Below are 15,795 nucleotides of genomic sequence, written 5' to 3' on the forward strand. Positions count from 1 at the left end.
TTTGTTCGGCTCGTTAAAACTATCGAAAATTCATCCCTTCTGTATTGTTTTATACTTTTTCGGACTTAAGGGATTAGATGACGAAAAAGGAATTTTGGAGTTGCCTTTACGTACCTTTTCAGACTCTCTAAAAATGAAAAGGACCGAGTTATCTTTGTCGTTAAACTCGTTAAAAATATTAATAACGACAAACTTGTCTTTAGACGAGAACGAGTTTCACTATCGCTAGGCTCGTTAAAACATAGCGATGGGTTTGCCCGAAGGGAAAATTATAGAACAAGCATATGTTATCCTCCTCAAGCTTGACAAAAATAAAGAGGTACTGGTCAGCAATGACTAGGGAAAATTTGGGAAGAAAACTTAAAGAATCTTTATTGGTAGCAAGTCGCTCTTGAACATGACACTTCCACTCCGTGTCCGAGTCGGGTTGGGTTGTTTCATTCACCGGTCACATAACCATGGTCACGCCATACCATCCACATTTGGGGTAAATGCTACCAATCCATCACATAAGTGTCGCCGACATGTTCAAGAGAAGTCATCCAGAGAAGTCGCCTGTGTCCCGTCCACTACCATACATTATACTTCATTCTTTCATGACCGCCATCCTGAACCGTATATCATCAGATTGTTTTCACCTCCATCAAAATCATTTGCTCCGTTCCGTGTCATTGATGTGGGATTCATTAAGGCCCTCCTTTGACGGGTCGCTTCTTGTCGACATCAGCTCATTATCCAAGAAGTTGATCTAGGAACACCCCATTCAGTACTTTGAAGCTTGCATGCCTCAATGGCAAGTTTCTCACTTCCGGCGACAGGTATACCTCAATGACCTTCGACCGAAAGATTTTGCGTGGTGTTCGACGCCAAGTCCTTTATTCACACCACGTGAATTGTACTGCAGTACCTTGAGGGTCATTATCATTATCGGTGATTCCTCTCGTGCTTGTTAACAGTTTACATCATTGACTGGTAATCAAGCGATGTCTTTCCATGTTCGACTTCAAAACATTTCTCACATGGATCGACTTGTACTTCGAGTGAAGATTGGACGAGATTGAAGACCCCGGATCTAGTTCCATCCATTCGAGCTGCGATATATATTCAGGAAAATAAAGACATTGAAATGTACAGCATTGCAGCACAGATAATCATCCTACCAAAAGGATGATGGCTCTATCAGAATCATCAGTCTACCATCAGACGATTGTCTGTCCTATGTACATGAAAATGAATTTATAAAGCTGAGCATGGAATGCCCGCCTCAGCTAGATCATGAAAACAGTATGAAGATAATGTATTGTATTGTATTTTATTACAGGTCTCCTCCCAGCATTGAAAGAACTTCGGATCCTCCTAATAAAGCATTTCACCCGATAAATGGCCTCATACTTTAGGGGGCAACTGTTATAGACATTTTTGTGCCTTACAGCTCTAAGCATAAAATGTCCATAAACCAAGGGATCCTAAGTCCCTAAAAGTTTTGTTCCGACCCCTAAAGGAACAAGGTCAACAAATTACAGCTTCTCCTAGAAGTTCTCCACCATAAACTGCTCAGAATCAGTCAAATCAGGATCATTTCAGCTACTCCACTGGCTAGCTGCGTTGCATAGCACCCAAATACACTAGCTAGGTGCGTTGCAACGCACTTGAATGCACTACCAGGGTGCGTTGAGTGGGAAATGACAAATGGCAGTGCCATTCTGCGAGTTGGAAAGACAATGGAAGCTTCCAGAATCTTCTCCAATGACACTTGCCTCACTAAGTTCGACCAAGGATGAGTAAGAGGCTATGAGTCTCCAAGTGGAAGCAAGAACTAACAGAGAGAAGCCACTAGTCAAATCATAAGCTAACTCATCTTCCTTGCATACATCTATATATGGATCCCTCATCCCAGAGATCCAGAGGCTGGAATTTTGTACATTGCAAAGAATTGTTGTTGGTTTTGAGATAGATATGAGAGTATTGGGTGATTTATGCTTTGTTGGAGGTGAAGAGGGGCTTCTTTGCTGGGAGGTTGATGCTGGATCAGGAATCATTGGTTGTAACTCCTCCTGGATCTTCTTGTTATATCAATAAAACTATTTGAGTTTCTCCTACATGCTTGTGTATCATTGATGTTTGTTACATTTGTATGTTTAGCTCAAATCTGATCCTAAGCTTTTTATGAACATAAACCCATGTCTTTGTATAGTTTCCTTCTTCTGTGATCTTGCAGGTACTTGGTGAAGCTGGGCAAGTAAGGGAACAGGTAGCTGGAAGTTGTCAAAGAGGAGAGAGATTGGATCAAAGGACTAGCACAAGACACAGGTTGGTTCATCCTATTCCTCTTCGTTTATAGTTCATAAAGAAGAATACAAAAGTATTTTTCTCTGTTTGTTTCTAAGGTCACTGTCACACCTTAGTGGGATAGGGCCGTTCTGAATAGACACTTTTCTCGATAACAAAATGGCGACCATACTGGGGAGTGATTGTCTAATTAGTTTGTTTTTGTTTCTCTTGTTGTTTGTTTCATAAGCTTAGAAGTAGCAATTGAACTGCATTTGCCATTAACAAATGCAAAGTAGACATCTGCTACTTCAATCCATTCACTGGATCTGTTTATGATTTGAACAGCTGATTCACAAATGATCTGATTGTCCTTTGTGATAGCTCTTAGACCTTCTTTAAATCTACCCTCTGATTGTGCATTACTGATTGCTTTTACTCGGCCAAAAACCATAGATTAAACTGCAAACCGTGACCCAGAACCCGAATAGAATTCCGTTTCTGCCCCAGCGTAGGCTCTGTGAAGAGGTTCTGCATTTCAACGCAGGTCCCAAGAGGGCTACCTGCACTACAATCCAGTTTCTCTGTGTTCGTTTCAGGTACCCTCTCGGGACCTGCATTGAAATGCAAAACCTCTTCACATAGCCTGCGCTGGGGTAGAAACGAGAATTCTATCCGGGTTCTGGGTCACAGTTTGCAGTTTAATCTATGGTTTTTGGCCGAGTAAAAGCAATCAGTAATGCACAATCAGAGGGTAGATTTAAAGAAGGTCTAAGAGCTATCACAAAGGACAATCAGATCATTTGTGAATCAGTTGTTCAAATCATAAACAGATCCAGTGAATGGATTGAAGTAGCAGATGTCTACTTTGCATTTGTTAATGGCAAATGCAGTTTGATTGCTACTTCTAAGCTTATGAAAAAAACAACAAGAGAAACACAAACAAACTAATTAGACAATCGTCCCCAGTGGAGTCGCCATTTTGTTATCGGGATGTCTATTCAGAACGACTCTATCCCACTAAGGTGTGACAGTGACCTTAGAAACAAACAGAGAAAACTACTTTCGTATTCTTCTTTACGAACTATAAACGAAGAGGAATAGGATGAACCAACCTGTGTCTTGCGCTAGTCCTTTGATCCAATTTCTCTCCTCTTTCACAACTTCCAGCTACCTGCTCCCTTACTTGCCCAGCTTCACCAAGTACCTGCAAGATCACAGAAGAAGGAAACTATACAAAGACATGGGTTTATGTTCATAAAAATCTTAGGATTAGATTTAAGCTAAACATACAAATGTAACAAACATCAATGATACACAAGCATGTAGGAGAAACTCAAATAGTTTTATTGATATAACAAGAAGATCCAGGAGGAGTTACAGCCGATGATTCCTGATCCAACATCAACCTCCCAGCAAAGAAGCCCCTCTTCACCTCCAGCAAAGCATAAATCACCCAATACTCTGATATCTATCTCAAAACCAACAGCGATTCTTTGCAATGTACAAAATTCCAGCCTCTGGATCTCTGGGATGAGGGATCCATATATAGATGTATGCAAGGAAGATGAGTCAGCTTATGATTTGACTAGTGGCTTCTCTCTATCAGTTCTTGCTTCCACTTGGAGACTGAGAGCCTCTTACTCATCCTTGGTTGAACTCAGTGAGGCAAGTGTCATTGGAGAAGATTCTGGAAGCTTCCATTGTCTTTCCACCTCGCGGAATGGCACTGCCATTTGTCATTTCCTGCTCAACGCAACCTGGTAGTGCATTTAAGTGCGTTGCAATGCACCTAGCTAGTGTATTTGGGTGCTATGCAACGCAGCTAGCCAATGGAGCAACTGAAATGATCCTGATTTGACTGATTCTGAGCAGTTTCTGGTGGAGAACTTCTGGGAGAAGCTGTAATTTGTTGACCTTGTTCCTTTAGGGGTCGGAAAAACACTTTTAGGGACAAAAATGTCTATAACACCCACAGTTGGGACTCCTACTCCAAAGGGTGTGAGGTGTAGTTGGAACTTCACATTGGGGAGATCCCTTGAATGTTGGTGCATCCAACACTGTCAACACATGTCTACTAGCCTTAATGGAGATTTTTCTAGCTCACTTTGATCACGTATCGACATCTTGCGATATCTCTTGAAGGATGTATCCCGTGTGAAATTTATTCACAATAATATTATTTCTGTTAGGAATATAGATCGTATACTCCTTTCAAATTTCTCTACCCAACGAATAACTTGTTCTCTATAGTCTGATTTAACTTAGTGCATTTCTCATCTAGTAAATGGTAGTATGCTACACTACCAATGATCCTGAAGTGACTATCCTTTGGCTTCTTCCCTAAGAAAACATCTTCTGGTTTTATATTCCTTTATTCTCTATGAGGAACCCTATTCCGTGTATAAATCTCCTTGTTACATGTTTTCTCTCATAGAAACTTGGGCATGTCCTAGTGATATAACATAGCTTTCGATACCCTAACTATAGAGATGATTTTCCTCTCCACTACCCTATTATGTTATGGATTATATGGACATTTACACTCCCTCTTAGTGGCCACCTTTACATAGAAGCCCAAGAAGTCACTTCCTATGCACTCTCCTCTATTATCCATGTGAAGCACCTTTATTCTCTTCGCTGTCACATTTTGAACTAGAGTTTTCAACTTGTGGAAATGATTGAAGACCTCAGCCTTAGCCTTAAGCAAGTACATATAGGTCTTGATGGAGTAGTCATCTACTATGGTGACAAATTACTCATACCTTATGAGAGATATGATGGAGACAGGCCCACAAATGTTTTAGTGCATAAGAAACAACAGATCATCTTATTCATTGTCACTGCATCGTAATATTTCGTTTTCGTATTTTTGAAGTACACACCCTTTGTACACATCATCATGTTCCATGCTCAATTATGGTGCACTTGTCACTATCTTGCTAATCATCCTAGGTGATCCATGGTGTAGATGTACCATTCTCCTATGCCATAATTATTTCAGGTCTCTCCCATTTCGACCGCAATCAAGGTTGTTGTTGCTAACTAGTATCTTTGGGAAGTCTAGCTCTAACTAGTACAACTTGTTGCTATAATATCTAATTTGATTCCCTTCTTTCAGTTATGGTGTTTGATGAACACCTTTTTCTCTACAAAGTAGGAATCATATCCCTAAGTTTCTTATACTTATGATACTACACTTAGGTTCATACCCAAGCTTGTCATGCACAACACATTTGTAACACTAGTGCTCGTTTTTTACTCCCTCTCAATGTCGATGGTACATCTACCAATTGTAGTACATTTTCTCTTGTTTCTCATCTATATTTTGATGTTAATCTACGCCTCCTTGTACCTAGAGAAATAGTCTCTAACACTTGTCAAATGAGTTTATGCTCCACTGTTTATATTTCAGACACCCTATGAAATTGAGGTAGAGAGGTAAGATATCTTAGTGAATTCATATTCAAATCATGAAGTCAAATTCGCAGTGTCCTGATTGTTGGTCTTTCTACAACCATGCTATAAAATATGAGAATCTTCAAATACACTCAATAAGTCCTAGGTATATTTATTTGTGTGGTTTTCTCTTCTTTCCATAAGTAGATCTGCAACTTCAAACCCTTGTTGCAAATCTTTGTTCCCATATCTACTCTGGAAATTTACTAATCTACTCTCCAGAAATTCTTTGTCTCAAATAAATTTTCTTTCATACAATGTGAAAATTGCTTTAACTACGACAACTAAGTATTATTCTTTGAACTTAACAATTTATTGTCTTTTGTAATTATTATTATGACAAATATCACATAAACCACACTGCAAATCTTCACCAATTAATATATCCAATGGAAATAAAATTACAGAAATATGAAATATATGCACACATAACAAAAATGACAACAATAATTTGGACTAAACATCCTTGGAAAAATCCCATAGGGAAAATCCATGCAATGGATGAGGGTTTAATTTATTATGGAAAATTTTGGAAATTTTACAACTAGATTCCAAAGTGGAAATTCTTTGGAAAATATATATCGTAACTAGAAAAATATATTATAGATCTCATATCTCGTCTCGAAACCAACTCAACCTCTATCCAACCACTCACACTCTCGGTTTGCGACTCCTAAGTCTACCTAGAATGCACAGTGGTGGTTCTATATCCGATCAAATTTCTTGGAAACTGACTTTGACTCAGCCATCATGTGTCCCTCTATCATTGTAGATGACTCACCATTCCTTCTAGAAACAAGTCTGGCCTTCTACTATTGATCTAGGGATCTCTTGGAATCTTGCATAGGGGTTTCTATCTATTCTCTCTCCTTGTACGACCTCTTCTGCATACGAATGCAACCTTCGTTGCTTTTCAGTTTCAGACTTTAAAAATACTAGGAATCTCTCCTCTCAATATCTAATCTCAAATCCCAACTTCTCTCTCTTTTGGTGCTATTTTCTTGGCCCAAACTATGCCCTCCCTAAGGACTGCGAACTGGCTAGCTTGATTTTCCTTGCTTATAATGATCACAGTGATGTTATGTCCAACCCTTCTATCTATTCTTATATTCTCTTCTTGGAGTCTTAGGGGCTATGATATAATCTCTATCAAGAAATAAGATCAATTAGACTTCATCAATATAATTCTCTAGAGAAATCTCAAACATCATTAATTAATTATCATTAATTCACCACTTTTCCTAAGTCAAGAAATATTTTAATTATGCCAAAATAATTTAATTAAGGTGTTTCCCAAGATTATGTCATGAAACATTCTTTATGCTTTGGAGATCTAGTATTCCTTAGCCTCTTAGCATTATCTGAGACTCGAAAACCTTTTTGATGCTACCATATCAATCAAAAAGCAAAATTCAATGCATCAGTAAAGAAAAAAGATTATCAAAGAATAACTACAAACCATATAAATTTGGAATAAAATAAAGTTGTTTAGTAAACGGTTATTGTTAACACACCCTCAAAACCTAATGTAGGTAACACATAGAATGATGTTGTGGAAACACTAATAAGCAATTCCAACCACCTAGTCAATTGTAACAGTGATATTCTTAAAATCCTTAGCCAAAACAGGGAACTCCCTTGTTGTCACTTCCACTCTTGTAAATGATAACCTCCATCCTTCATCAAAGGTTTTAATAACTATGATCATTCATATACTTACTAAAAATTGTAATTCAAGAATTGTTCAATGCATCATTCTTGCCATCACAAATCTTCGCGTCTGTGTATTGATCCAGTTGACTTACGCAAATCTTCGCGTCTGTGTATTGGTCCAGTTGAGTTATAAATATGGAAACGGAAGAAACGGGTGTTGTTGGCAGAATCGGTTGATCTTCAAGCGGAGATATTAGCAAGGCTGCCCGTGGAATATGTGTATAGTTATCGCATCATCTCGAAGCAATGGAAGGATTTTCTTTCTTCAAACTACTTTTTAACAAAGTGGGCTGACAGCAACAGGCAACAGCAGCCACAGCTTGTTCTGTTCAATAAGAATATCAATACGCCATTTACAGCGTTCTGTTTCCACACACGGACTTGGATTAAGTCCTGCTTTACCCTTTCTTTCCTGGAGGACTGGATACCGGAAACCTGGAGGAGAGATGTTTACAAACAGTCTGTGGGAGGACTAATATTCCTCGTCGGACTCGATTTCTTCGACAATGCGACTCGCAGGCTCTGCAATCCTTATACACAATCGTTCGTCGATATTCCATTACCACAGAATTGGCCCTTCTTTGAATGCATATTCCCCGATAAGAATCAGAAATCTGATCATACTTTTGCATACAAAATTGCGGCTGTTGGGTACGACGAATCGGACGAAAATTGGCTGAGGCAGAGACAGTTGGTGCAAATTTAGGAATGAGGGCCATGGAATATTGTGGGATACTTTTCAGAGGATGTAAGGGTGGACCTAGATCTCATTTTCTGCAACGGCTCATTCTACAGTTATTTTTCGGTGGAAGTGGACGTAACTATTGGCATCGTGTGTTTCACCATGCCTCCAGAGCCAAACGGTTCAGATGAAAATGTAGAGCCCAACTCCATTCCCGCGCTGTTTGCACCATTCCCTCAAATAGTGCGGGATTTGGGCCGCGGTTGATCACATGTGGGTCCCGTCTACTGTTAGTCGCTATGGCATGGCCGCCAGCTCTGCCTGAACAAGCTGGTGGAGAAGGCGAAGGGGAGGCGGCTATGGATACAGATACAGATACGCGGACAGTGGAGATTATCATCTGGGAGTTTAAGAATGAGGGCCGCCCCAAAGGAACTGTCTCAAAGTCAAAGTCAAAGTCGTGGAAATGGGTGGAGATTGCACGAATGCCTTCTGTGTTTTTCATAGAATGGTGTAATAAGCTTCGGTCATATTATGAAAGGGAATTTCTATGGCATTGCTGCATCGGAGTGGGAGATAATGTGTGTTTCGTACCGTCGTATTCAAGGTCTAGCTTATCAGATCTGGTAGAGGTGATTGTTTACAATTTAATTGATAATACATGGAGTTGGCTTCCCCGCTGTCCTAAAAGCCGTGGAGAAATTTACAAACCTATGGCTTTTGGACCAAATCTAGCTAGTAAAGCTGAGTAACACAATTTGGGGATTATTTTATTTATTCTAAATAAAAACAGTTCTAAAAATTGAAATGTCATAAAATTTGGTATTAATGATTATTAAGATTTTTATGATAAGTGTAAAAGCAAAAAAGTTATAATTACTTTGGAGGTATATCTTAGCCCTCCATCCTCACAATGATAGATAGACAAAAGATAGTGGGTGATTCTTTTTATCTTTTTATTCTTGTATTTTCTTTAACATGATTGATCCAAAATATAGGTTTAATATTTTATAGCCAATTATGTTTTTTTTATTAATTTAAATACTTTCTTAAATACAATACAATGGGATCATATTTAAGAAAGAGAGTGACATAGAAGGGGGAGAGAGAGAAAAGGAGAGAAGGGAGATAGTGACAAAGTTGGAGGGTGGAGAGAGAGTGTGTGGATGATGGGGACATAGACAAAGGGAGGTGGGAGAGAGAGGAAGGAAAAAGAGAGAGGGAAAATTTTATCAACCATCCCTGGATGATGCCAAACATATGTTGAGAAGATCCCTTCCACTTGACACGAAAATGAAGAATGTATGCAGGAAAAACCTATCTATGAAGAAAGAAATAAGAGCCACTAAAAAAAAGTTTAATGAATTTCAAGCCAAATATAGGGGAAGATTAGACCTATTGGTTCAAGTAGCCAAAATATTAATGTTGGAAAGGGTGAAGTAACACAATCTTTATTATTGGATTTTACCTTAAAAGTATTATTATTTATAGGGTTGGATTTCGAGGAGATATTTTTTTTTGCATAAAGTTCCCCTAGTAGTCACATCTAGTGAGAACTCTGAAGCTGTATTGAAGAAGTAGCTTTGTAGCATTTTGTGCCCTAGCTATCATTAGGGTTATTTTATGTGAAGTTGGACATTTTTCATTTTTGGTCAAAGGATGATAGAATGGGTTATATAACATGGTCATTACAATTTTAGAATTATCATCGGTGGTTCATATTGTCTAAAAATATCCTTGAACACTTAAACTATAAATGAATATGGCACGATGCTTCTAAGAAAGGTGTGTGTTATTTGCTATAAGAGGATTTTCCAGAGTTTGAGGTTTTGTATGGTAAAGGAAAGCTTCTAAAGGGGAAGGTGTTAATATGCATATGTTTTTTGCAGGTGTTGGAGCTATCAATAATCTTTGGAACTAACCAGAAGTGTTTCAACCATCAAGTATTCTGGATTTACATTGCATTTTTGTAGTTCTAGAAGTTTAGGAGTTTGCGTAGCACCACGCCTTGCATTTCCAAACAGAGTTACTATTGATCAACTTATCTTAGTATAAAGATGTTCTAATTTGTTTTCTTAGGTGTTAGTAGTTGTATTAAAACATTTGCACTCTCACAAGCTCCATTTTGGATTTAGGAATTATTGCAAAGTGCTTAGAAAATATTTAGTTATGTCGTCCCTATTTAGCCAGTTAGTTCTATTTTCCTCGTAGAACTTAGAAACGACAATCCAAATGAGGAATTTGACCCATAGAGGTAATAAGTGAATCATTTTTGTCTATTTATGATGTGAATGTAATTGAGCAAAATATTTTCCATATTGGAGGGAAGAAGACTTGTGTATATGATATCTTTTCTAAAATCTTGCAAGTGAATGAAAGACAGAAGGTGATTTGCCACATTTCTTATGCCATATATATATATATATATATATATATATATATATATATAGTATAATTAGTGTTGTACATAGATTGTTCTGATAAGAGATGTTTTTATTAAAATGTTGTTTTTTGAATAAATTAATGAGGCTTAGTTACAACTTTAAATGTGATTAAATTAAAACAAAAACTAAAAAAGTTATTTTGTAATAAACCCATGACACGACTCTATCGTTTTATGTGAAATGCAATAAAAGTATAACGATATGGCTTGCGGTGCGAAAGATCAACGACTAGTAGACCGCTTTGCACCCCACAAGCCCATCAAATGTTTAATGAATGGAGGTGGGTTCCAAAGAAAGGTCAACCCTCATATTGCCTCCGCCACGTGCCCCTCTCATATTCACTTTGCACCCCCTAGCTCCAAAACCGCAAACCACATTCTTACCCCTCCGAAACCCGCTCTCTCCCAACCATACACCCATTACACCAGTTAAACCTCCCTTTCCGCCAATTGTCACCAACATAAAAGCATTTTTATGTTTCATTTAAAGATATCAATTGCTAATATTTCCTCTGTGCTTCACCAAGTCATAAACTAAACCATTTCTACTAGTGACAAATCCAAACCCACCCAAATGACCAATGGAATTTAAGAAACCATTCAAGCTATCAACCAATAAGGGAATCATTTTCTCTGAGTAATTACATTTGTTCTCATTCCTTTTCTTTCAGTCATGTCTTCCAAGAAGTAATCAAAAGATTCAGAAAACCCCATGCTTCCTCCAATTATCGACTTGGACCATCATCCATTGGTTGACCAACTTTATAAAGTTTCTTAAACCAATTGTGAGTTCGATCTTTATGAAGTCCACAATTGGTTAAAATAGAAGTTTTTATACCTAAGGGATGAATTAAACCTCTGGCACTCATCTTTACCTCATTTTATCATTCCACAAACCCATCAATTCCCTGATTTTATTTCATGGTGCCATCTTAAATATGTTTCCAGTCAAAGAGCAGTGGTTTCCCAAAACAATGAAACTCTTTTTACATTTACTGCTGAATCAAGTAATCAATTGTTACATATTCAAATTCATGAACCATTGTGTCCATTTTCTTATGAATCCCTCATGGATATCTATAAAAATCTTGACTTTCCCCAAAGAGAAAATATTTTTGAAACCTTTGAACCAGAAAGTGTTCAATTTCCTAAAACCAACCCACCATATATATCATATATGTTTCTAAAAATGACCAAGAAAATAATATCCATCGTCTCATGTATGTTAGGTTATTATTCCGATGGGTGGGTCGATGAGGTTCTTATAGGTTTCTTGTCAATATTCTTAGTAAATGAAAAGAAATCTCTTATCTTCAATTACATGAATACTTAGCAGAATCAAATCATGATTAGTTCTGAAGTTCTCTACAAAGGGAGTGTTCAAGTAATATTTTTTTTTTTTTTTTTCATGTTTTATCAGTCAGAGAGGTCTTATTTTCCCTTACAGAAGATAGATAGCCATGGAAATCCATAATCAATAATTATCTGAACTTCCTTGGTAAAGAAGAACACCACTGAATTTACATTCAGTGACTTTGTGGATCCATTCTTTGTACAAAATCCTTTAGATTCACAAGCTAATGCCATTTGCTAAAGCAAGAGACAAGAATATACTTCTACTCTTTACAACTAAAGCCCATAAACATCCAGAAAAAAATAATCAGTGGAGGAAGAGAATCAAAGGCACATAACACAATAAATATCCGGGCAAAGGCACAACTAAAAACCCCACTATCTGTTTTGTGTTAATCTGGAAAATCAAGATGAAATTACAATGCTTTCTCTCTTTATAACAATCCTAACACTCAGAAAATTCAATCTCCAACTCATAAACAAGCTTAAGGCCAAATCTTAGCCAATTCACAAGCTCTCCAAGTCTCTATTCCAATGTGTAATGCCTATGCAGAATAGCTTGTATTCGAAGGGAAATAAAGCCTCTAAAAATAACGCAATCCATCAAGGGTCAGTTCTTGATTGTATGCATTCTCAGTGAAACTCAGAAAAGTCCAAAACAATTACTACACTATCCCTGCACTCTATTCTCAACTATGTCTTTCTCAGAATCAAAATGCATGACTTTATGATGGTGGAATATTTAGTTAACTAGAGTAGCACTAATTAGGTGACTAGTGTCCCAACTGACTGTTTACTCACTATATTAGTTCCTGAAAATAATTGGAACTAATTTAACTGGACTTAACTCAATAAACTTAGTTCACTAATTACAACCCATCCATAACTCATCCCTAACGCCTATAACTTAGGGAGAACATATACATGTCTTCTAAAAGACTTCCAATTTGAATTTCCTAATTTAATTATGTTAATTAAACTTAATTAATTATTTTCAAATTGTTATGAGAAAAGAATTCTATTTTAATTCATAGTTTAATTCAAGGAAAAATTAAACTGGAATTTTTTGTTGCCATTTCTTGACACTCCCTCTCAACAAGAAAGAGAATATTCACTACCCCATTCTTGTCTCTTTGAAACTCGAATTTACCAGTTAGAGGAATCTCCATGTGTTTACTTCTCTCCATGAGAAATCTCCTAAGTATCTCGTTGGCATACTTGCCTTGAGAAACAAACAACTACCAATATCCTTGCCACACCTCCATTCTAAGAAAGTAATGGATGAGCCCCATGTCCTTCATCTCAAACTCTCTTCCAAGGTCCTCTTGCAATATTTGACGAGCTTCTCATCACCTGTCAGGATGAGATCATCTACATAAAGTACAATGATCAAAATCTTACCTTCCACCACTACATGTTCACATCTGCTTCACTCTTTGGGAAGCCCAACCCAATGAAGTAGCTATCTATCCTGGTGTACCATGCATGAGGTGCTTGCTTCAGCCCATACGGCGCTCTCTTGAGTCGGTACACATGCGATTCACGGTCCAAGGTTTCAAAAGCTTCGGGCTGCTCTATGTACACCTCTTCCTCAATCATGCCGTTGAGGAAGACAGTCTTCGTATCCATCTGATGGATACTCCAACCCATCTGTGTAGATAGTGCGAAAATAGATCCGATAGATGAGTGCCTTGCAACAGGAGGAAAGGTCTCATCATAGTCAATCCCCTCTACCTGTGAAAAGCCATGCGGCACAAATTTGACCTTATGCTTCTCAACATTACCACCTACAACTTTCTTTACCTTGTAAATCCAATGAGAGCTCACAACTTACTTTTTCTCCCGTCTCGGGACCACATCGCAAACACTCTTTTGAACTATGGAGTTATAATCCTCCGCCGTCGCATCAACATAAATTTGTTACTACACTACTTCCTTAAAGGAATATGGCTTTGTCACAACACATGCAGCCATAAGTGCCATGTATCCAGTGTACCTCTCTGGTGACCTCTTTTGTCTACACCAAGAAGAGGGTGCTTCCCCATTCTCCCATGCATCATCCAACAATCTGTTAGCCCCTCTACTATGCTTTTTTCCCTCTCTGGAAGACTCCGCCTTAGTGGATGTATCCACTTTAAGAACCTCTTCATGTGGATAATCCCTATCAATCTAAGGATCCTCAACCTTAGGAACTAAAAGTTCCTCCTCTCCATGTAGATGAAGCTCCCTCTCAAGGGATACTCACATCGCCTTCTCCACATCAAACTTGGAGAAACCATCTAGAATCTTTATGACGGATTTGTCACCGTGCATAAAACAGTTGTCTATTTGCATGACCTACACCAGTGGAGCAAAGAGTTTGTTGAAACTCTAAAATAGATATATATATTTTGATCACCCATGTACAAGACTGGATGATGCCATATAAAGGGGTGCTACCTAATTTTGTAAAGAAGATGAAGCCACAAGCAGATCTGGAGAAACAAAAGGTCCAAATGTTGATTCAGAACAATGAGCAACTTTCCTCATTTATCAACATCATAGAGACCTCATATGTGTGGTTGTACAGTGGCTTGGATGTCCTAGTGAGAAAACACAAGTTCCCATCAATCGATTCCCTCATGGATGCTAAACCCAAGAACCAATTTTGATAAGGGGTTGATGAATACTTAGAGCAGATAAGACAAGAAGCCAATGGTAGATACATGGAGTTGAATGTACACAACATGAAGAAATTTCTCAGATAAGACAAGAAGCCACCAGTGGATACATGCAGTCAACGTCAAGGAAATGTTTCTCATGCTTCAGAATGTGGTGGACACAGGTTGCAAGACAATATACCAAGATGCCATGGAGGCTAGAGTCTATTTCCAGAAATACATCGTTAAGAAGTTTGGGGACGCCGTCACATAGTACCAATATTGGCACCAATATGTGACCGAGAAGCATCAAGTGAAGGTTGCTGAGATGGACTTCCATCGAACTCCAGAATAACATTATTGTGCCTTGTTAGTTTGTCCTTGTCCTATTTTGTCTTATATGGTTACATGTGGAAAATGTAATATTATTTGTAATTATGTTGTAAGTGAAATTCCAAGTGTCAATATTATAATATGAAAAGTCACCATGTAATTTAATGTCATTGTGTGAATAAGTTGAAGAGTCATGAGGGTAGTCTAAAGGTCACAAAAGGGAGTTGAAGAGTCACTCCTTTTTGTTAAAAATAGAACCTCATAAATCATAGAACGGGATTTTGGGACCCAAGATTTCGGCTATGCTTAGCCTTGGAAAGAGCTTGGGAGTATTTAGAAGATCCTTTGCTTCTCCATAGGGTAGAGGAGGTATACATCTTTGGAGGACCAGGTTTTCTTGATTGTAACATTCCACTGTTGGGGCTAGTGGTAATGAATGGTGTATGTATGGATGTAACTTTCCCTTATAATAATAAGATTAGAGTCAGGATGCTTTCATGCATATTCTTTTAATATATTACCACTATTCTTGTTGTATTTCAAATGTACGTTATTCAACTTACAAATATCCTTATGAACTACTTTGTATGCATTTGTATGAATCTTTTTGAATATGTGTTACTGGATTAACTCGTCACTTTAATTTGTGGACTATTTTTCATTTTAGCTTATGATGTCATTTCTCTCATGTGTTCCTTTTAATATGCGTACTATTAAAGGCTTCCAAGGGACACTTTATTTCCCCTTCCATGTGTTATAACCTTCATGCATCACACTTGCTCTCACCCGAAGTTATCATACTTTCCTTTATGCATTCCCATGCTCAAGGCATTACACTACCACCCACAGTTGGGACTCCTACTCCAAAGGGTGTGAGGTCTAGTTGGAACTTCACATCTGGGAGA

The sequence above is a fragment of the Pinus tabuliformis genome, chromosome 1_1, assembly GCF_031772625.1.
Source record: "Pinus tabuliformis cultivar Carrire ecotype Pingquan chromosome 1_1, CPIR1, whole genome shotgun sequence".
Taxonomy (NCBI): Eukaryota; Viridiplantae; Streptophyta; class Pinopsida; order Pinales; family Pinaceae; genus Pinus; species Pinus tabuliformis.